Raw genomic sequence first — 23,057 nt, forward strand, 5'->3', positions numbered from 1 at the left:
CCATTCCGAACACAGTGACTTCTTTTGAGTTGGTTGACGGAGATACTGCCATGAGGACCTGAGTTCTCGAGATTCACCTTATTCACAGGGGGTGAACATTTTGTACATTTTGAGAGGTAGACCAAAAGGACTGCAATGTCTGTGGGCTTATGGTAATGGAAAGCTGTCTCCTTATGCAACATCCATCTGCAGTGATCGTTTGACTACTGGCTCTGTGAGAAAAACTGGTTTGTTCTTCTGCTTTTAATTTTCGGGTAATATCTACCCTAATCCAGGCCCAGAGTGGGTGCAGCTTCAAACTCCTGATGAGTTTAAGTCTAGTGATGGTTTGCGTTTCTTCCACCTTAACGTTCGTAGTCTGGTAAATAAAATGGACTTTATAAGAAAATGGGCTGAATCAACAAACTCTGACATTATGGTTCTCTCTGAGACATGGTTAAATAAATCCATTACAAACTCCATGATGCACAACGAGGGATATAATGTCTTTAGATAAGATTGCACAAAAAAGGTGGTGGAGTTGCAGTTTATGTTAAGTCTAAGTGGAACTGTACCTGTTTGTACTCTGTTAGTAAGTCAGATTTCTTTGAATTGGTGGCAATCAAACCACGTATTATTTTAAGACGTCATTTTAAACTTTTTAATGAGCAAGCTTTTGTACAAGATATTTATGATAGTGATTTACATGTGGTTTCATTGATACCCGATGTTGATTTAGCATGGGAGTATTTTAAATGTACCTTTTTAAGTATATGTGATAAACATGCTCCTTTTAAAACATGCTCCTTTTGGGTTAAAGCAAAGAAAACAAATAACCATCTGGACTGGGTACATTACAGGACACTAAGAAATAATTGTATAAAACTGGTAAAAAATGAGTTTACCTGATTATTTAAAAGTAAAGGAAAATTATAAAAGGGAAAGAAAATATTGTTGAGGTTTTTAATAATTATTTCATTGCTGCAGGTTCAGTCCCTGACTCGTCATTTAACGAACGGTATAAGAAAAGGGAATGTTGAAGCTGAAACATACCGCTCCACTCAGCTTTTTACATTTAATCCTGTTTTAGTAGCACAAGTTCATAAAGCCCTACTAAATTATATTGTAAAAAGGCAACAGGGCATGATAATATAGAACCTTGTTTTTTTTAAAAGTGCAGCAGATCTTATAGCAGAACCTATCACTTCTGTTTTTAATTTAAGTTTAAATTCAAAAGTAATTCTTTTTGCATGGAAATCAGCTATGGTTCTTCCCTTGTTAAAAGGGGGTGACCCCAATGAATTAGATAACTATCGTCCTATTTCAAGGTTATCAGTTATGGCAAAAGTTTTTGAGTCTCTTGTAAATGATCAGATTAAACAGTTTATAACAGAAAATAATATTTGAAATGAGTTTCAATCAGGTTTTAGGTCAGCCCATAGTACTGTAACAGCGGCAACACTCGTCACAAATAATATTATTATTTCTTTGGATAATAAAAATAACTGTGCTGCTTTATTTGTTGATCTCTCTAAAGCTTTTGATTCTGTAGATCACTAAATTCTATTAAACAGACTCAGCTGCCTAGGTTTTAGTAAAATGAGTATAAATTGGTTTAAAAATTCTGAAAGAACGCAGTGTGTCTCAGTCGAAAATTTCACTTAAAAAAACTAGAAATTAAGAAAGGTGTTCCTCAGGGATCAATTTTAGCACCAATTTTATTTTCAATCTACATAAATGATTTAGGTCATGATATAACTACAGCTAAACTGCACTTATACGTTGATGATACAATTATTTATACGGCTGCACAGTCTATGAAAAAAGCCATAGAGTTGTTACAAGATTCCTTCCAGGTATTGCAATAATCACTGTTAAATTTAAAATTGGTTTTAAATATTAAGAAAATTAAATATATGCTGTTTACCCGCTCTCGTAACAAACTTGTGATTCCACCCATTTTAACTTTGGAAGTTGTGTAGAAAGAGTAAATACCTATAAATACCTGGGTATATGGCTTGATGAAAGGTTGGGTTTTAATATTCATATTGAAAATCTTTCAAAAAAGCTCAGACCCAAATTGGGGTTTCTTTTTTGTTTGTTTGTTTAAAGAAATGTCTTCCTTTTGAAGCAAAAAAGAGAATTATTCAAAGTTGTTTACTTTCTGTGCTGGACTACGGTGATCAGATTGTATATACCATGCTGCAATACGATTTGTGACTAATGCTCCTACACGTACCCATCATTGTACTTTGTTTGATTTGGTTGGCTTGTCCTCCTTGTATCAGAGGAGAAAAATGCATATGTTGATGTTTATTGCCAAAGCTCTAATAGGTAAACTGCCTTTGTATATCTGTAGTCTCTTATCTTATTGTTCTGGTAGATATAAAACTAGATCATCCTTTAAATTACTTTTAACTGTCCCTAGATCATACTCTGACTTTGGTAAAACTGCCTTTTCTTGTTATGCGCCTAGATTATGGAATGAAATGCAGTGTTTTGATGCTAGATGTGCTCCTATCTTTGAAAGTTTTTAGAAACCTTTTGGTGTCTCGTTTGAAGGAATCATGTTCCTGTTTTACTTAACATTTGTGTATTTTGTTGATTTTGAGTGCTGGACAATGACAGACAAAAAATCATAAAATGTAAAATATAGTGAAATGAAAAGAAATGGGTCACATTGGTGAAACACTAGATAGCCGCAACTCTAACATTAGATGGATCTGTTCAGGGACAGAAAAGCACTGCTTACAAAGAATGACCTGATTCTTGATTGTAAAGCGGGGTATCAAATTCTGGTAATAGAAGACCACAGTTCTGTGGTTTAGTGTTAACTCTGCTTCAGCACAGTGCACTCCACTTCATGAAAGTTTTCATAATTAGCTAATGCACAAAGGCAAGTGAGGTTATTAACCTGCAGTGATGCGGTCTGACATATTTACACAAACCCAGCTGATCATGAATCCCTCTTAAGGCCTCACAGATTGACCATTTCACTCTCTCTCTAACTGGCTGACCCAATCTATCTTGACCCTACACAGGGGTGTCCTGCGGCCTTCCTTTCCACATGGCTAATGGAGTGGTCCGTTGGTCTGTGTTCCAGCTTACTGATGTGGCAGTGTACTCGTGCATCGTGGGTTACATCATGGAAGGCACTGGAAGGAGTATGTGCTTGGAGAATGGCACATGGACTCCACGATCTTCCTGTAGAGGTAGCACAAGGACTTGCCCCATGTCAGCCTTCCCCTAAAGGAACTTTCTTTCTTTAAACACTTTCTTTCCTTCTTTCTTTCTTTTTTCTTTTTCTTGAGTTTATCAATATCACATCTATAATTTTAGACATTCTCAATGCCTCCAGCAGTAATGGATTCACTAAAGGCATTGCCTGTGTCTCCTTCATATGACACTAATACACATTCCATGCATGTTTACACAAGTTGTTTGTTTATCGCTTCACTACACACCCATATTAGCCAGAAGATTAATTACTATGCAGTTATTACCATCACCTGAGGACTCTGTAACTAAACATATTATAGTGACCAAGAAACATGATTTCATAGTCACCAGTAAACTAGACTTCTAGTTAGTAGATGCTAATTATCTCCTTCTACTAAGTTATCTCAGTTCATCAAAATGTTGTTCACCTACTCTTTGCATCAGATGTAAAAGATGTTTTCCCCCCCCGACCATGACACTTCCTCCTCCATGCACACAAAATCTCATGATTTTAGGGATGCTTTCTGCAACAGGCGTTGGGACTTGTGACAGGGTGAATGAAATGATTATCAGAAACCTGACCAAAAAAACACCCACTACAGTCATCCAACTGTGAAAGTGACTGGAAGAGGAGTGGTGCAAGATCACAGTAGAGCAGTGTGAGAAACTAGTGATGTGTTGAAATTGCAGAAGTGCTTCAGTACTTCACATCACAGGCCTCTACACTAATTTTCCTCAACTGTAACAGTCAAACATTTTAGTTGTAATTGTAATTGTGATTTATTTTCTGCCACAATAGTTACTCATACCTGCTTCTTTCAGCTGTGTCCTAAACCGCTAACTTCCTTCCAATAATTAGGCGAAGTAGTGCTTAGGCGGCAGTTTTGGACGCAGCGTAGTAAACCATCTATCAAGCTGATGCCTCGCGTTTCTACTTCTAATGACTTTTTATGGCGGATGGCAAACCAACTTTTGGTGCATTCACCGCCACCAACTGGACTGGAGTGTGAAGCACTAGTAAGCAGATGACGACTCACGTCTCAATCATCCTCGCGTCTTATATATTTGTGTTCATCAATTTATTAAGGTTCCAAGCAGGGGTGGTTTTAGGATTTCATCTTTAGGGGGGCTTAGCCCTCAGTGAGAATTTAAAACAAGAAGAGTTTATATTATACAGTATATTATATGATAACTCTGGTAATAAGAATAGTGAAATTTCACTGCTTTTGGTTGCCGTCTTTGCTGCGATTAACATTATAGATAAACGCATCCAGCTCTGACTGCGCGTGCACGCTGCACGTACCTGTGCTTCTCCGTTCAAATAACGCTCTTTTGAAAGACTACAACGCACGCGCGTAAAAGCAAAGTAAAAAAATCGCTCTTGGATCAAACTGATAAATAATTTTCTTTCCCATCCACGACATGTCCTGCATTTTAACGTAATTTTTAAAAGTAAAAATTATACTTATAGTTTTAGGGTGGCTGAAATGACAGACAGGGGGCTGGAGACACCCTAAAAAAGGTCTAGAACCGGCCCTGGTTCCAAGGCACTCAAATTGTACAGAGAAAAATTATTTCCAAGAAATTTTGGTAAAATTGCTTTTTTCACTTGAAGCAAATGTTGTCTTTTTCCTGTATGTTCTTGTCAGAGTGCTTCATTTTAAGTTCTGGGGGGTGTGTGTATATTTCGAACCTTTCGAACCTTCTTGAGTGCCACAAAATTCTCTGTCAGCTCGTGTCACTTTCACACTGTACTGTAAACCAAACAGCAGGAATATGATAATAGGTTATGAAATCATCCTTTGAAGAATATCTATTTGTTGTCTAAACACTGACTTCAGAAACCTATGTGGTAGGGATGGGCGTTTTCCGCAAATATCACATTCGAATATTTGAGCTCACAAAAAATGAATATTTGAATATTCGTTTATTTAAATTAAGTTTAATGAGGCAGATGTTATTTTTCAGTAACATTTATTGTTTCCGTCATTTTTGAACAAGCTTATACACAATAAGCTTAAACATTATGCTACATCGTGTTTTGTAGCTGAAAACCTTTAACAATGTGTGCAAACAAACAAAAAAGTACAGAGCAAAAGCAAAAAAAAGTGAACAAAAAAAAACGTAGATAAAGCCGCCTGCAGCAATTAGGCTATTGTACAGAACGTAGCCTAGGCTACATTTAACTTTGAACTTTTTAAACTGTCAGCAAATCTTTTTTGCTTTCTTTCTATTGTTTTACATGTTCTTGTTAAGGAACACAAGCATGTCAACATGATCGGGGGAAAGTCGGCTCCTTAGTCTGTTAACAATAAGGCCGGCTGCGGAGAAAAAGCGCTCTGACGGCACAGAAGTTGTCGGGACACACAAGTAACAGTGTGCTAAGCGACTAAGTTTTGTGAAGCGCTTCGTGTTTTCGTTCCACCACTGAATGGGATCCTCATCTGGTGGAATACATGGCTCCAGCAAGAACTGTTCCCACTCGTCTTGGCTGGATTCTCTGTAATCATCGCCGAAGAACTGGCTCAGCCTTTTCCGACGAGTGGGCATTGCCGCATCCTCTTCATCGTTGGTGGCGGCGGCTGCATCCGCGCCAATCGCATCAAGGAAAATGCTCTGATAATGTTCAAAAAGGTTTTTTCTTACTTCTTCTCTCATGTTTTCGTCGAGGAACCTGAGATGTTTGTGCCGAGGGTCTATGGCGGACGCGAGAAGAGGAGTTTTCCCTGCATTCTCCAAGTTAGCGGTGTTTATTCGTTGCTTGAGAGATGCAGCAACAATGTTCTTGAATTCGGTCACTTTCTGTGATTCTCCATGGCATATTTGAAGATGTCTGTAGACAAAAATTAATTAATGAATGAATAAGAACTGCGGTCTTCTTCAGTATATAATTTATTTTGTAAGTGATCTTTTAAATAAATCCTGACTGGAGTCACTTATCAAATTAATGTAGCTACATGTTATTCGTTTGAATTTATTTGCTTATATTAAAAAAAAAGAGAGAGAGAGAAAAAAAAGATAAAATAATTTAGAAAAAAAAAACAGTAATCAACATCAAAGGAATCTGAACAAATTATTAACTTATATTCATTCATTCGTTAGAACTAGACAAACCTGCATAGAAGGCTTTGCACAAGTGGATACACCATGGAAACAGACACGTAGTTTTCGCCACCCAGCGCCACCCACTTGCCGTTTTGAGAGACTGGAGGACAGGTAACATCTCCTCAATTGTCTGCCAGTGATCATTGATTAACTCCAGGGTTTTAGCATCCGCCTGTGTGGTTACAGTCCTGTCAGTGCAATACAGTCCTGTATTGCACAAGTTTGTGCAAAGGCAGTTCTAACTGTCTTTGTTTTTGCTTGAGTGCATTTGAGGTGATCTTGCTGTGATGGAAATGTCCTACAAGTCTGCTACATGCACCAATTAGTCTATTCATGCTTGCAGCTTTAAATCCATCATTGATGGCCAATTGAAGTGTGTGCGCGAAACAAGGTACAGATTCCCAGTTCAGGTCTCTGTTTGCAGCTATCATATTACTTGCGTTATCGTGCACGCACACGACCACTTTGCCGTCCAGGCCCCATTGCTCTACAGATGTCTTCAAATAGTCTGCCAGGTCGGCCAAGTGTCGCTCTTCCATTGCTCGGGTTTGCAGGACGTAACTGTCGTAACTTAGTGTCAGCAATAAAATGGCACGTTATAGTGACATAGGACTCTGTGGTTAATGCTGTCCAACTGTCAGATGTAATGGCCATGAAGTCTACTGTCGCCAAAGTAGATTTGAGTTTGGAAACCGAACTCTCATGTTGAAGCTCTATTCTCGCTGTTATGGTTCTCCGTGAAGGAATGTCATAATCTGGTTCAAGAAACTTCAAGACTTCCTTAAAACCTTCCCCCTCGACAAAACTTAAAGGAAGCATATCTTTTGATCATTTTTGCTATGAGCTGAGTGGTCTTCTCGGCTCGCTCGGGGGTACATCGCCTACTTGAAGTCGCGAACGTGGTGATGGGCAGCTGTGTGTCTTCATTACTAGGTTCATCAATTATTATATTTCGGTGTATGCACTTAAGATGATTCCTCATTGTAGAGGTGCTGTTGTGGTAACTAAGTTTCGCTTGACAGATTTTGCACACTACGTGATGATCATTTTGATCAAAGTATTTCCAAACTTTGCTACGCTTAGATGCAGAGGACGCCATTTTGTCATCAAACACAATCAACTGGTTTCCACTGCACGCTCCACAGCGCCACCCAATGCATATAGGCCTAAGGGTTCCTGTTAGTTTTAGTTTGCGTGCTCAGGTTTTATTGTGGATTTTTTTTATTTTATTTTATTTTTTTACGGCAAGCAAAAATATAGCGAAATTCGAATAGCATTTTTATTTATCGAATAATTACAGCAGACCGAATATTTGAATGTATATGAATATTTGACTATCCGTGCACACCCCTACTATGTGGGAGGTCAAAGATTGCACGTTCTGGATTTCTCTCCTATTAAGGAGTCTCGGAGCACCTGAGTGAGCTTACTCCTCCGGAAAGGGATGTGTTCTCTCTTCTGCCCAAGGGATCGAAGGCATTCCTGGGAGTCGGATACATTCACATGGCATCAGCAATAAGACAGCAGGACCCTAACATTGTATAATAGTTTACAATAATAATGACTAGCTTAATCAGAACTGAATGAACTTTATTTTTTTGGGGCTTACTGATGAGCTTACTGGAAAACCATACAGTGCCCTCAATGCTAGAAGACTGCGATTTATATTTGCCATAGTCTGCCAGTCATCCCCTGCCAAGTCCACCAGCGAGAACTTCCCATGAAGCAGGTTAATCCGCCTTAAGATGACCTGCAGGACGGCGTGGGAACGGGAAGAGTGGGCATTTGCAAACATCCAGCCAGATGTTCTAGAACAGAGGTGAAAACAAGTCATCCAATCAATTGAAGCACATTTTTTCCAGTTATACACAACTTGATTCATAAAGACTGTTCATATGTTCATAGGAATCTGCTCCATCCTCAGACAACAGTGTGCATCATTAACTGGTCAATAGTTGCAACAGTTACTCGTTCCACAGATACAGGATCAAGCTGTGCAGCTGGAAACACTGAGTATTTAATTAGATGCTTTTAGACATTTGATAGCATTTCGCACTACTATGTATGAAAAAGCATACCTGCCTTCACTCCCCTACTCAATCATCCTGATCACATCCTCAGGAGATGATACAGGCATTTCCGGCAGGCCAACAACCTGCACCTTCTGGTTTTTATCTTCAAGTACATGCAGCTTTTCCTTATTGTTCAGCAAGTCAAAGACCTGCAAACATAAGTTTATTAATTTAAAAAAAAAAAAATCAGCTAAAGGACATCAGCCAGCCTATCGAAAGAGGGGGTTCTTTTTTCAAAAAGTGGACCTTTTTGCAGTTTTTCTCCTCCTTTTGTATTTAATTATGAGGTTCAAATACTTCATTCTAGTGACCTTTTATGCACTAATTTGTGCTGGATTAGCTTGCCTGCTGGTATCTTAACAAGCACGCTTTTTGATGCACCTAAATTATTTACTGCATTGTTGTCAAATTGCTTCCTCATGTACCACCTTTGTCAGTCCATACACTGTTCATAAGTTTAAAGACCACACTAACAACAGAATAGATTTAATGAACTTTACTGAAGTATTAATAATAATTATTTTCATCATCATTTCTTGACTCTCTGTCAATGCCTCTTTGCTTGTTGCTGTATTTGTCTTGACACTTAGGGATTTAGTACACTGGTCAGTTCCAATCTTCTTGGGTGCAATTTGGAGAATATGTTCACAGCTTCATCCAGGTTGACTGCCATATCATAGTGTGTACAGATGAGGGCCTGGGATGACAAGCGGTCCTCTCCCATGCTGCTACACATGAATATGTTCAGTCTCCGGAGAGTGCTGGCCGACCGTTCACATTCACATGAGGTGACTGGCAGAGTACAAGCTATTTTGAGAAGCTTGAAGATGTTTTGTTAGATCAGCGCATCACATTGTTTGCTTGCCTCAGCACATGAAGTTGGCCTTTGTTCTGATGGCTTGTTTTGCCACTTCAGTGTCCAGCGTTTCAGTTCCTGGACAATCAGCTCTGGTGAAGGTAAGTCATCTTGGTAAAGTTGGACTAGTTCAGAAATGTCCACTGTCACACCTGAGTTGCACTGTATAGACGGAATTAGACCTAGGAGCCTTGATGCGGTTACAGATAGAGGAGTGAATCTGGATTCAAACTCCAAGATGACATGGTCTAGGAAAGGTATAGCCATGTTGCGACGATAGTAGTTCTTCACAGTTTCAGCAGGTATATTTTCTCTCTTTCCTTCCAGCAACACGTGGTTGATGAGTAGGCTCAACATCGACCTGAGCAGCCATCCTGATGGCTTGCTTGTAGATCTGGTTGAAGTCATCCTCAATTGTCTCATGTAGCTCCTTGTAGATATTCTTGACCTCATCTCCCATGCTAAATGCCTCCACAATGTCAACTGAGGTTTTTTGCAGCTTCACTGTGATGCCTGTAAGGTGGGACAAGACTTGATAGACGGTGAGGAAGGTCAGGATGAAACCGAAGTTTTGGAGCCCAGACAAGAGACTTTAGGCCTCTGCTTTGCACTTACCCTGCCGTCCAGTACTGACATCTTGGCTGTAATCTTCTGTAAGGAGACCAAGTGTGATGACTTCTAGAGCCTTAACAATAAAGACGAAGGCACTATAAAAGTGCCTGTATGCGTCATGTCTTTCTGCCCATCTTGTGCGACATATGTCAATCAGTGGTTTCCTCTGTCCCATAGAGTGTGCATCCTTATGTACAACCTCCATGAGTAGTTGTTCCCTCTTTGGGCTGTAGGTGAAGAATATGATGGTAGACTTCATCTTGTCAATCATGTTGCGCACAACTGGAAGAGCACAGGAGCATGCAATGACAAGTTTGAGGCAATTCCCATTACAGTGCATGTACATTGCTTTAGGTGCATCCTTCTTGATCAGAGCCTGGACACCAACATTTTCACTGCTCATGTTGTTGGCACCATCATACCTCTGGCCTCTGCAATCACCAATCTCCATGTTCAGGTGACTCAGCACATCCAATGCGGTTGCAATGTGGCTGCCTGTGATTCGTGTTGCAGAGAGCAAATCTCCAGCAATTTCTTTCTGATATTTAGGCCTTTGTCCACAAAAATTACACATCAGCTCTACATTATGGGATGTCACCTCATCAGCCATGACTGTATAGATTTGTGCATTTTTGATCTTGTCCACAACCTGGGCCTGAATTATTTGCTTTCCTATCACGTCAATCATCTGATTTTTCGTTTGCAGCGAGAGGTAGGTGGCATTTCTGAGCTTTGGCGTTCCATGTGCTGCTTCAGCTTCTCATCATGGTTTGCAAGTAGTTTCATCAGGGTCAAAAATTTTCCAGGATTGCCAGAAGAATTCTGCTTCTCAGATGTACCTCTAAGTGCAATGCACTGGCAACCACAGTATGGTACACTCTCTGTTACAGACTTGAGTATGTGCCTGTTTTCTTTGATATTGTCTTTCTTCTTACTGTCCATAAGGACAGAGATTTGGGTCTGAGGTTTTTCAACTGACTGGAGAAACAACTGAGCATTTTCAACTGCAGCCAAGTGATACGCTTTTGTTGAATGGCTGCCTATTACCATGCTTTTCTTGTGCCATTTTGTGAATGGGGCGTTTACTAACACTCCCATTTGTTTTCTCTCTTTGGCGTTGACAAACAGGGCACAGCACACACAGAAGAGACCATCAAGTTTGGAACTATACACCAACCACCAGCCATATTCCTCCAACCACCCGAGTTTGAATGCCCTATTGCAGCCAGCAAGGAATTGTGTTTGGAAAATGAAGTTTTTAGAAGGCTTGTTGTGGTTCCTGAGTAAATGGTATTTCTGGCCATCAGACATCTTACGCACACTCTCTAAGATTTCTTCAACCGATTTTGTGGCCTGAATGAAAAATCCTATATCATTAAATATCTTCTTAAATATCTCCGTCGCATTTCACCTTGACCATCCCTGAGCTCTCGCATTTCACCTTGACTTTCGCTGAGTTGTTGCATTTCACCTTGAACTTCCCTGAGCTGTCGCATTTCACCTGGACCTTCCCTGAGCTGTTGTGAATCATCTGTAAATATACAGTATACGCATTGGTCAGTGATCTAGTGTAAAGTGAATCCAACTGTTTCATTATGTGAAATACACTTGTATGTTATTTGGCATGTATAACCATAACTTCCCTGCAAAAAAAATCACCACAAAGCTATATGTTCCTGTTATCCAGTAACAGTTGGCTTCATACTTTTTGGAAGGCAAACAAGGTACATTAAAAAAAAATTATATAAAAAAAAACATGATTCATATGTATGATTAGAAGCAGTTTAGCCAAGCCTATAACATAAATTAAAAATATTTTGTTTTTATTATCATTTTATCATGTGGTTTGCCAGTTTTTTGAAACAATGACGCTGCTGCCTGCTTTCTCTTCCGTGTCTTCCTTTTTGCCCCATACTCACTATTTGGTTGTACCGCCTGACATAAAAACACCAAAACACCTTTTTTGAAGCTTTGTCAATGACTAAACACTCCAATTTCATTCATTAGATGTATGTACATCCAAGTTCACTCAACTAGTACATACTCGTGACGTCATACATCCTCAGAATAATTGTGAACTGGTGCAAAATAAACTCATAACAGTTAAAAAATAAAGGATAACATGACACGCATAAAAAACACTGCATCACCAGCAAGCACCTTTATGCTAACCATGAGCTCAGAACGGATCATTAGTGCTACTGACATAACACGCACACCCAGCAAACCAAAAATCTCCGAGACCGCGAGAATTAGCTTCTCTCCCATATTTACGTCATATTGCACATTCCGTGCGACTGTCACTAGGGGGCGAAATCCGACAGCTTGAGACTGCAAAAGCTGCATTTGAACGACTGAAACAGACATTACAGACCACACCCACACTAGGCATCCCTGACCCAATGAGACCATTTACACAAACTGTTGACAAAAAAGGAGGGATGGTAACAGAAATAAGGAAACATTGGCATGTAAACGCTGTGTTGTATGTGCAACAAACAACGCTGGGAGAGGCGTTCCGTTTATTCAGCAAAATGCTGCGCCGAAACAGGCTTGTCATGAAATAGTGTTGCACATGTGAGCACGAACAAGAGCTAATCTGAGTCCATTTGAAATTCTTTTTGGAAGACTGTTAACCACAGGAGTGGGTCCCCCGGGAAGCCAGAGATCCAATATCGGCGATTGTGCAGATGAAATGTTGAATTATTGCACAAACACGTCCTCTGTGTTATCTGATATTTACAGACAGGTGAAGGACACCCCTACTAAACCACATGCAGATGCGTTGCATGACCTGAAACCTGGTGAGTTTATCATGGTGAAAGACTTCAGGAGAAAGAACTGGAAGCCCAAGCGTTGGCTGGGACCGATCCAGATTTTGTTGACGACACCCACCGCTGTGAAAATAGTGGAGAGCAATGTGGATCCACGCGTCACTGCAAATGGGTACCAGTGCCAGGCCAGGATTAAAAGAACAAATCAGTTAACCCACCGTTAACAATGCAAAATTAACTCCTGAGACCATCTGCATTTCTGTCCAGTTAAGTGAGGGACTGGGTTACACGCACTCATGAAACAGCCTAGACTGGTAGTGTTCCCAAGCCTCGGTGAGGTGGGACGAGTGCGAAAGGGCAGTGCCTGCACTCTGAGCACCGATATACGTCAAGGAGGGTGAAGGTTCACTTAAAGTTTAGATCTGTTTACATGAATCATCCTGGATATCCTGTTATTAAGACACAGAGAAGAAAATCACTCGAGACATGGACTTTCCACCAGATCCAATTCAAACTGACGATACTCTGGCACTGACAAATGTAGATGGATAAATTAGCTTTGCTTAGTTTTATTCTTCTCTTTTAGTCAATAAATATGTCGTTGAAAAGTCCAAGGGAAAAGATCATGTCTGATGTTTCATCTAAACTTGTCTTTTGAATGCCTCAAGTAAAGATTATGTTAAAATTTTCATTTATATAGTTTGTCCTAAAGGACAAAAAGGAGCTAATTGTGTTTGGTCCCTTTTCTGCTTCCCTCCCAACTGCTCTCTAGCAAAGACAATACAACTGACAGGATCCACATATTCTGCAATAAAGAAAACATAAAAAGAAGCAATTAGTAAACTGCAAAGTTCCATTTACAAACCAAATATACATATTTGCATTCTTATTACTTTCATTTGATGATAAAACAAACAAGGCTAAACATAAGAATCTGTGTGTTTTACATTATTTGCTGCACCCAGAATAAGATTACACACAAACATGATGAACGTAACAGCAATAAGTATAGACTTTTTGTCACGGGGCTTTATGTCATTTCAGAACTGACTTGTAGTTTTCCCAAATATTTGATTGATGCACGATGATAAACTACATACTCGCTTCACAGCAACGTGTCTGTATAATATTCTATATATTCAGTTAATGAACATGCATCACACATTCGTGTCTAACTCACATCGCCTCACTTTTTATTATCTTTTCCTCCTCGTGCTCCCGTGCCTCATGGGTAATAAAGTCCCTACCATTACACCTCCTCCTTTTAGCTAAGTAATGCCTCTTTTCTTCAGCAACATATATCAACATTTTCTTTTTCAAAGAACACATTATAACCTTATCTTAACACAATATAACAGTTTTGTTCCCAAAACTATATATATATATATATATATATATATATTCAACCTATATTAACTCAACACATTAACTTTTCCATTTTTTATCTTTCTTTCTTTTTTCAATAACACTCTCATTCATCCATCTGTCCTTGTGTTTAGTCCCTTACTCAGTTGAACTCTAAATTCAGTCTTTCTGGTGTATACGCTGCCTGCTCTGATCTTTGTATACGCTGCCTGCTCTAGAAACACTTCCAATGGGACAAAGGTGTTTTCTATTTCTATTTGCCACAGATCCACCCAGTAGACATTATCAGGTGCTCATGTCCAGGACCCCTAACTTATAACACCACTCAAACAGAGCTAAAGACAATAGTGCATAGAGAGCTACCCAATATTAACACAGTCAGAGGAATGTACAGCGAGACACATGACAATCTAATGATCAAGCTGACAAAGATTAAGATGGTCCATCTCATATCCAAAAGGACAGAAATTCCAGTCAAGTAACCAATAATTCCTACATCTTGATGAGGCTAGAAATAAATCGAAAATGAGCTGTACACAGTTACATTATTCACACTTTAATGTTTAGTTCATTCCAAGTATTGAATCTCGTGGACACACCTTGTCGTTGTAGAGCTCAAAAAAGGTCACATATGGGCGCAGGACAGAATGCTGTCTCAGATGTGTAAACACATCCTGTGCTGTAAGGTACATGTACAAATCAATTAAAATAAAAAATAAAAAAAGAAAGAAAAAAATAATAAATAAATAAAAAATATTTTTTTTGATTATTTACTACATTTATAAGGAGAGTGAAACATTTACAAATCACCTGCCAGGGCATAGATTCCTTCACAGCTTTTCTGAGCCTTGCTTGAAAATTCTCCACCCATTGTCTGTAAAGCAAAACTACGTGATGAGGATTTCCTCAGTCATTGAAGTATATCTTAAAAAACTCTCACTATATGTACACGTGTCTTCCCACTACCAGTTTGCCCACATGCAAAACATGATGCAGTTCCACCCTCAAATATAGACTGCACCAGAGTTTTGCAGTGGACCTGAAAACAGAACAGAAAAAACTCCATCAGAAATGTATAAATATCTAAAATTACCACAAACTGGATGGTGGGACAAGTAATTAGGGATCTATAACGCATCGTGCTACATAGTGTGATGATACCACATATAGCCATTTCTGGCTTACAATAAGTGGATGGAGTTAATCTATGGTTTGTATAAAATGATAGAGATTTAAGCACTTCTGTAAAATGATACATGGCTTTAAATTAATTAAGTTCTACACATTTCACAGACAGACTAGTTTATCCAACCAGATAAGCAAATATAGACAAATGTAAAATGACCCCCAAAAAAAATCCAGCATGATTACAATTTTAATTTTATTTTAATCTGTGTGTAAACCTCACCTGCAACCAATCTATCAGCCATTACAGATGGCATCTCTTTAATAACAGATAACTGCAGAAAAAAACACCTAGTTATCTGAAAACCAAATTGTTGCTGGCATCTTCATTAAAAATGTAATTAAAATAGAAATGCCGGTTTTTAAGGTACATGGTGCGATTGACCTGCTGTTTAGGATGATGAAAAAACGAGGCCGCCATTTCCATTTATCGTCACCACATCTATATCTTTTGTCGCCATTTCTGAGGAAATGCAGTCAGAAAAAAAAAAAAAAACACACACACTCTTTCCTGTCGAGGTCAATGCTGGTAAGAGCTACTTAACTTAGGTACATGTTTCCTTTTCACAGGTGTGGTGTAGTCATGAAGTAGCTCCTTAGTGTTATCCTTAAAGTCGTCATTCAGCTTATAGACTTGCATTTGTGCCCTTGCCCTTGAATGAGAGGGAGACTGAACTCTGTTCACACTTCCCACTAAACCAGTGTGTCTCATATGTTCAGAAACCGTGGCACTTATTAAAAGTGACAATGTGAAACGCCATTATGAGACAAAACACAAAGGTTTTGAACAAACATATCCGCTCAAATCTGAAGACAGCGTCCCTGAGACAGCTTTCCCAGGTCTGAGGGAAGTAGCCCTATACATCCTGACCATGTTTGGCTCTACATACAACTGCGAGGCAGCTTTCTCCAGAATGAACATAATCCAAACTAAATATGGTTCCAGGGTCACTAATGAGCACCTCCACATGTGTATGAGAGCGGCCCTGACTCCATTCAAGCCTAGGTTTAACATCCTGCCAAGCTAGAGCTCAGTTCTCTCACTGAGATATAAAAGGGAAAGTTAAGCACTTTATTTAAACATACACAATTTTCACATTTTATTTATTTTCTCTTATTTTGAAATGTAGCCCTACTTTTATTTATTTAATGAGAGAACGTTATACATATCTACAATCATACATATGTTCAGTTCTATGTTACCTGACAATAAATATTGTCAAAAAGTATTTAAATTGTACTGAATTTATTTGATTTGACAGTCAGTTATTGATTGCTTGCAGATGTTGATACAACCACTAGGCTACATAAATATATATCACATTAACTAGTGAGACATTATGATCTTCCGGACCTTCGCTTCAAGAAATGTTCTCTTACTGGACCTCTTTAAATTTTAGTTGAATACCTCTGCTCTAGAATATCCATGGCTTGAATTTGGGTTATGGGAGACTATGGATGAGAACACAGAGCCTGTGAATGTCAATACAGAATGCAAAAAGATCTTGAAATTCATTTTCTTCACCTAGACGACTCCATGCTGACACAACTATCATCTTTGTGACTGCTCCGCTAGTGTCTATTCTGCGACGGGTATCACTGTCAGGACTAGCATTTTGCTGCAACTCTTCATATGCAATATTTAAATCTTCTGAAGCGCAGTTGATTGTACGTATGAGATTTTGTAGCATGTCATTGGCCATTAGCCTTTGCCTAGCATCTTTAGCGAGAGCCTTCCACTTTCCATAAGAGCCATGAAAACGATGCACAAGTCGTGTTGCCTTTTCTTCATGTAGCTTTTTGCCCTTCTCAGTAAGCTTGTGTGTTCTTTGACTTCTTCGTAGGTCTGGTTCTGTTGTGTCATCAACAGTTACTACTGTATGTGCTTCTACCCATTCCTTGGCTTTTAGTTGCTGCTGTGATTGCACAGCACTTGCTACACTTTCTCCGCTACTTTTTGTAGGCTGACCACCTTCGGCCATTCTTGTACTTTTAGTTTAACCTCGTTTTCACAACTGTACCTTTGTACAGATATTTCAAATGCTTCACTCTTGGGATATTAACTTTGTTTGAAGTAATATTTGAACAGTTCAATCAACAAATGTCACATGCAAAAAAGAACACATCAGATTACTTATATTCTTTGCACGTTGCTGGTTTCACAATTACTCTTCTTTTAGCACAAGCACTTCTTTATACACTACTTGAAATCACTATACTTTAACCACTTGTAACACACACTCAATATAGACGTTACTCTGAGGGGATTCAACAGATAATCGAGCTGTACTGTTAAATAACCTTTTCACAAAACAAATGATCTTTTTATCTTTTATTTATCCCACATATGCTTCCAAACATTCAAAGAAAACAACAAATACCTAGAAATCACCTCATGAGTCTTCATATCAATTAAGTACAAAACATTGTTTTATGATGAGTTTAGATGCTAATGTTTAGAGCTCAAAGTCCAGAGCAATACTCGAGTCCGATGCAATTATTAGATCCCAATTCCACATTGCAAAGACATGACAAAGCAAACTGGAATGCTGTCCATAGGCCTGCTGTCCTCAACGCCGCCAAGAGGCCGTAGCAATAGCAGTAACCTTATCAACACTCAGATCCAATGTCAAAAGAAAATAGAATTAATCCACAGGTGAAGACCACAACTGAAGACACAATGATTCCTCCAGAGGATAGTTGGCACTTACAAGCTTCACTCAATACAATGAGGTTTTTGGTTCTTGCCATTTACAACAAAAAAATCTTTTAGTAGAGCAGAAACTCAGAGTTCTCCACAAAAGAACTTTAGATGCCATACAGTATATGAGAGGGAGGACAAACACATGGTTCTCCTCTCCCAAACAAATCTGACTTACTCTATGGTAACTGGGCATATATGCTCAATTCCACATTAGCGCCCCATGTCGCTCTTGCTGGTATTAAAGGTGAAAACAAAAAAAAAACCCAAAAAAAAAAAGGCAATAACTAAACAAAAAGAACTAAATACATTATAAAGCAGGTAACGTTTTATATTACACACTTATGAAGTTCTTTTTCAGCAATGGCAATATTAAGTCAATTTTAACAACCTTAAGCTTGTTTGTGTTGAACTTTCATGTTGGCCTTAACTTGACAATGCCCTTAATTCTGTGGATTTCTCTTGCTTCTTAGTTACCATTGTATACAGTACTTGTTAGATTCAGATGATAAAACTTGAAGATGATTTGAAGATCTGTAGACTGCTGTTCAGGAACTTCTTTCTTCTACCCGTGGAAAGCTGGTGAATTCTCACTGTAGCTCCCCTCAGTAACTTCACGGGCTTCAGAATTCTTGATTCACTGGCTTTGTTGACCAACCAGGTGGCATCTCTTTAATTACAGATAACTAAAGGAAAAAAAAAACACCTAGTTACCTGTAAACCAAATCATTGCTGGCATCTTCATCAAACGAATAATCAAAATGGAAGTGTTGGTTTTGAAGGTACAGTACATGGTGCGATCGACCTTCTGTTTGGGATCATGGAAAAGGACGCCGCCATTTCCATTTATCGTCACCACATCTATCTCTTTCTTTGCCATTTCTGAGGAAATGCGGTCAGAAAAAACAAACAAAACAAAAAAACACACACTCTTTCCTGTCGAGGTCAAGGCTGGTAAGAGCTACTTAACTTAGATACATCTTTCCTTTCCACAGGTGTGGTGTAGTCATGAAGTAGCTCCTTAGTGTCATTCTTAAAGTCGTCATTCTGCTCATAGACTTGCATTTGTGCCCTTGCAGCATTCAACCTTTTCCCCCAGACCGTGACACTTCCTCCTCCACGCACACAACATGCACACAAAATCTCATGATTTTAGAGATTTTCAGCAACAGGTGTTGGGACTCGTATACAGCCACGTGACAAGGTGAATGAAATGTTTAGAATAAACACCCACACCAAAAAAACACCCACTACAGTCATCCAACTGTGAAAGTGACTGGAAGAGCAGTGGTGCAAGATCACAGTAGAGCAGTGTGAGAAACTAGTGATGTGTTGAAATTGCAGAAGTGCTTCAGTACTTCACATCACAGGTCTCTACACTCATTTTCCTCAGCTGTAACAGTCAAACATTTTAGTTGTAATTGTGATTTATTTTCTGCCACAATAGTTACTGTTCTCTGATGTTATTTTTTAACACATGCTAGAAGGACAGTAGTATAAGCCATAGCTAATATTCCTTAAGATTTTGAGCAATGAAGATGAACAATATTTCAGAACAAATCAAGTGTTTATAAATTGTTCTCTAAATTTGATCAGTGAATTTGCTAATCCCAGTGTTACTCATCAAATCAACACTTATTATTTTATTGCTGCCAGTCTTAGTCTTAGTTAACCTCCTGAACACTGAACATAGACAGTAAAAGTGTTAAATAATCTGTTCATATTGAGTATATAATGAAACTTAGAAGAACGAAACAAAAAACACAAAGAAAAATGATTAACATTTGTTGTGAACATGAAAACGGTGATTTCTTTAGACACACTTCCTCCTTTCACAGGGTGCCATTTCCTCTTTGTATTGAGTGTTTAAATCTTCTTTGTCTCTGTTTATGGTTATGCCTTGGAATGATTTCTTGAGTGCCACAAAATTCTCTGTCAGCTCGTGTCACTTTCACACTGTACTGTAAACCAAACAGCAGGAATATGATAATAGGTTATGAAATCATCCTTTGAAGAATATCTATTTGTTGTCTAAACACTGACTTCAGAAACCTATGTGGGAGGTCAAAGATTGCACGTTCTGGATTTCTCTCCTATTAAGGCGTCTCGAAGCACCTGAGCGAGCTTACTCGTCCGGAAAGGGATGTGTTCTCTCTTCTGCCCAAGGGATCGAAGGCATTCCTGGGAGTCGGATACATTCACATGGTATCAGCAATAAGACACAGCAGGACCCTAACATTGTATAATAGTTTACAATAATAATGACTTGGCTCACTACAAAGCTTAATCAAAACCGAACCTTTATTATTTTTTTTTCCCCGGGTTTGGGGCAAGGATCATTCATCCATTTGTCCTTGTGTTTAGTCCCTTACTCAGTTGAACTCTAAATTCAGTCTTTCTGGGGCTTTGTAAACGCTGCCTGCTCTAGAAACACTTCCAATGGGATGAAGGAGTTTTCTATTTCTCCGCAGTACCCCTCTATCAGTCCCAATAATATACGATCTTGGGGTCTGAGCAGGCTTGTACACAGTTCCATAGATCTTCTCTGTGGCAAGCCACACTTTTTGATCTTTCTGCAGGGGGGCAAGGAGTGAGATTTATGGTGACGATTGTAGTACATCGCCTGGCGTTTTCTTACGTCTTCTTGTTGTTTTCTTGACTGTATCATTTTGGCGCACTGTTTGGATAACTTTGGCTAATGTTAGCTCTGGATCCAGTTGCAGGAGTTCTGACAGTCTTCTGTCTCTGATCACATCCTCAGCAGATGATACAGGTATTTCCTGCAGGCCAACAACCTGCACCTTCTGGTTTTTATCTTCTAGTACATGCAGCTTTTCCTTATTGTTCAGCAAGTCAAAGACCTGAAAACATAAGTTTAATCATTTAAAAAAAAATCAGCTAAAGGACATCTGCAGTTTGAGAATTAAAGCCTTAGGAAATTAGAATAAAGTTTGGGCAAAAAAAAAAGGGAATTTGCCACAGATCTACCCAGTAGACATTATCAGGTGCTCATGTCCAGGACCCCTAACTTATAACACCACTCAAACAGAGCTACATAGAGTGCATAGAGAGCTACCCAATATTAGCACAGTCAGCAGGAATGTACAGAGAGACACATGACAATCTAATGATCAAGCTGACAAAGATTAAGATGGTCCATCTCATATCCAAAAGGACAGAAATTCCAGTCAAGTAACCAATATTTCCTACATCTTGATGAGGCTAGAAATAAATCGAAAGGTTTAAAGGTTCAAATCACAGCACTTGCATCAGATGTTTAGACTGGAAACTGTGTATGTTAAGTCCTTTAATTAGCAAGACAGCAAATCCTTGGTAGGACAAGGGGATAAAATGAGCTGTACACAGTTACATTATTCACACTTTAATGTTTAGTTCATTCCAAGTATTGAATCTCGTGGACACACCTTGTCTTGTAGAGCTCAAAAAAGGTCACATATGGGCGCAGGACAGAATGCTGTCTCAGATGTGTAAACACATCCTGTGCTGTAAGGTATATGTACAAATCAATTAAAATAAAAAATAAAAAAAGAAAGAAAAAAATAAGAAATAAAAAAAATAATTTGGTGATTATTTACTACATTTGTAAGGAGAGTGAAACATTTACAAATCACCTGCCAGGGCATAGATTCCTTCACAGCTTTTCTGAGCCTTGCTTGAAAATTCTCCACCCATTGTCTGTAAAGCAAAAATACGTGATGAGGATTTCCTCAGTCATTGAAGTATATCTTAAAAAACTCTCACTATATGTACACGTGTCTTCCCACTACCAGTTTGCCCACATGCAAAACATGTTGCAGTTCCACCCTGAAATATAGACTGCACCAGAGTTTTGCAGTGGACCTGAAAACAGAACAGACCATCTATCAGCCATTACAGGTGGCATCTCTTTAATTACAGATAACTGCAGAAGAAAAAACACCTAGTTACCTGTACACCAAATTGTTGCTGGCATCTTCATTAAAAACGTAATTAAAATAGAAGTGCCAGTTTTCAAGGTACATGGTGCGATCGACCTTCTGTTTAGGATGATGGAAAACGAGGCCGCCGTTTCCATTTATCGTCACCACATCTATATCTTTTGTCGCCATTTCTGAGGAAATGTAGTCAGAAAAAAAAAGAACAACAAAACCACACACAATTGATTCCAAAATAAAAAACATTTATATAAATGATTATTTTACAGGTCCTTTATAGCTATTCTTAGAGAAAACAGTTTGACATTCTACCTTTTTTATTTTGTGGTCGCTTGCGAGCACACACACAGATTCTGGGGAGCTCAACCTTAAACAAACAAATTCTTATGAAAATCATGAATGCATTGGTGGTCCTAACAGTGAATGGTATTTTGGTATCATGCACTGCTAAAGTACTTACAGGCTCACTTAAAGAAAATGGAACTTTCTCCACAGTCTCCCGATAGTTTTCAATCATCTGGTAAATCTGCTTGTTGGGGAAGTTCATATCTCTGTTAAATAGAAACATGAGGAGGTGCAATGCTTTCCGTGAATTATTTAAAATGTTCAAATACACCACATACCTTTCCTTTCTTGGTTTGATTTTCTGGGATTTTAGCTGAAAATAATAATAATATTTTAATAGCAAAAGAAATACTAAGTTAGTAACAAAAATATTGAATTAGTTAAGTGAGTTGAAATGCTTGAAACATACAAAAAAGCACTTTTTATTTCTAAATATTTACATTTGAATAATAAAAAAGCAGACTTACTGATGTTAATGTATTATGATATTTTATGGCTCTCATCCTGGCAAAAATGCTCCAGATTTATTTAACTAAAAGTGGTTCTCATGTACACAGCCCTCTTCAAGTCATTAACTCAGGGCTTGGTAAATGGAGCTTTCCTCCTTGACTAGATCTCCAGTCCCAGCTGAAAAAAATCTGACCAGTACTTGAAAGATTTTCCTGCAGCTCCTTTAATGTTACTGTAAGCCTCTTTGCAACTTCAATGAAGTTTTCTTCTCCTCATGTCCTGTGCTTGGTGATGTCACACTGTTACAGCATTTTCTCACTTCACTTGTAAAAGACAGCCTTTGGTTAATTCCAGAGCAAATCTAATGTTCTGGAAGTTCTTTTGTACCCATATCCCGATAGATATCACTCAAGAGTGAAATTTCATCACTTCAGTGTGTTGGAGGAAACTCATGACTGA

General features: G+C 38.7%; 1 pseudogene; it reads right to left on the bottom strand.

Moving 5' to 3' along the window:
- Window positions 1-5,436: 5,436 nt before the first annotated feature.
- Window positions 5,437-22,790, bottom strand: LOC132849219 (kinesin-like protein KIF2C; annotated as a pseudogene).
- Between the last annotated feature and the right edge of the window lie 267 nt (window positions 22,791-23,057).

Source organism: Tachysurus vachellii, chromosome 7 (genome assembly GCF_030014155.1).
Source record: "Tachysurus vachellii isolate PV-2020 chromosome 7, HZAU_Pvac_v1, whole genome shotgun sequence".
NCBI classification, from domain to species: domain Eukaryota; kingdom Metazoa; phylum Chordata; class Actinopteri; order Siluriformes; family Bagridae; genus Tachysurus; species Tachysurus vachellii.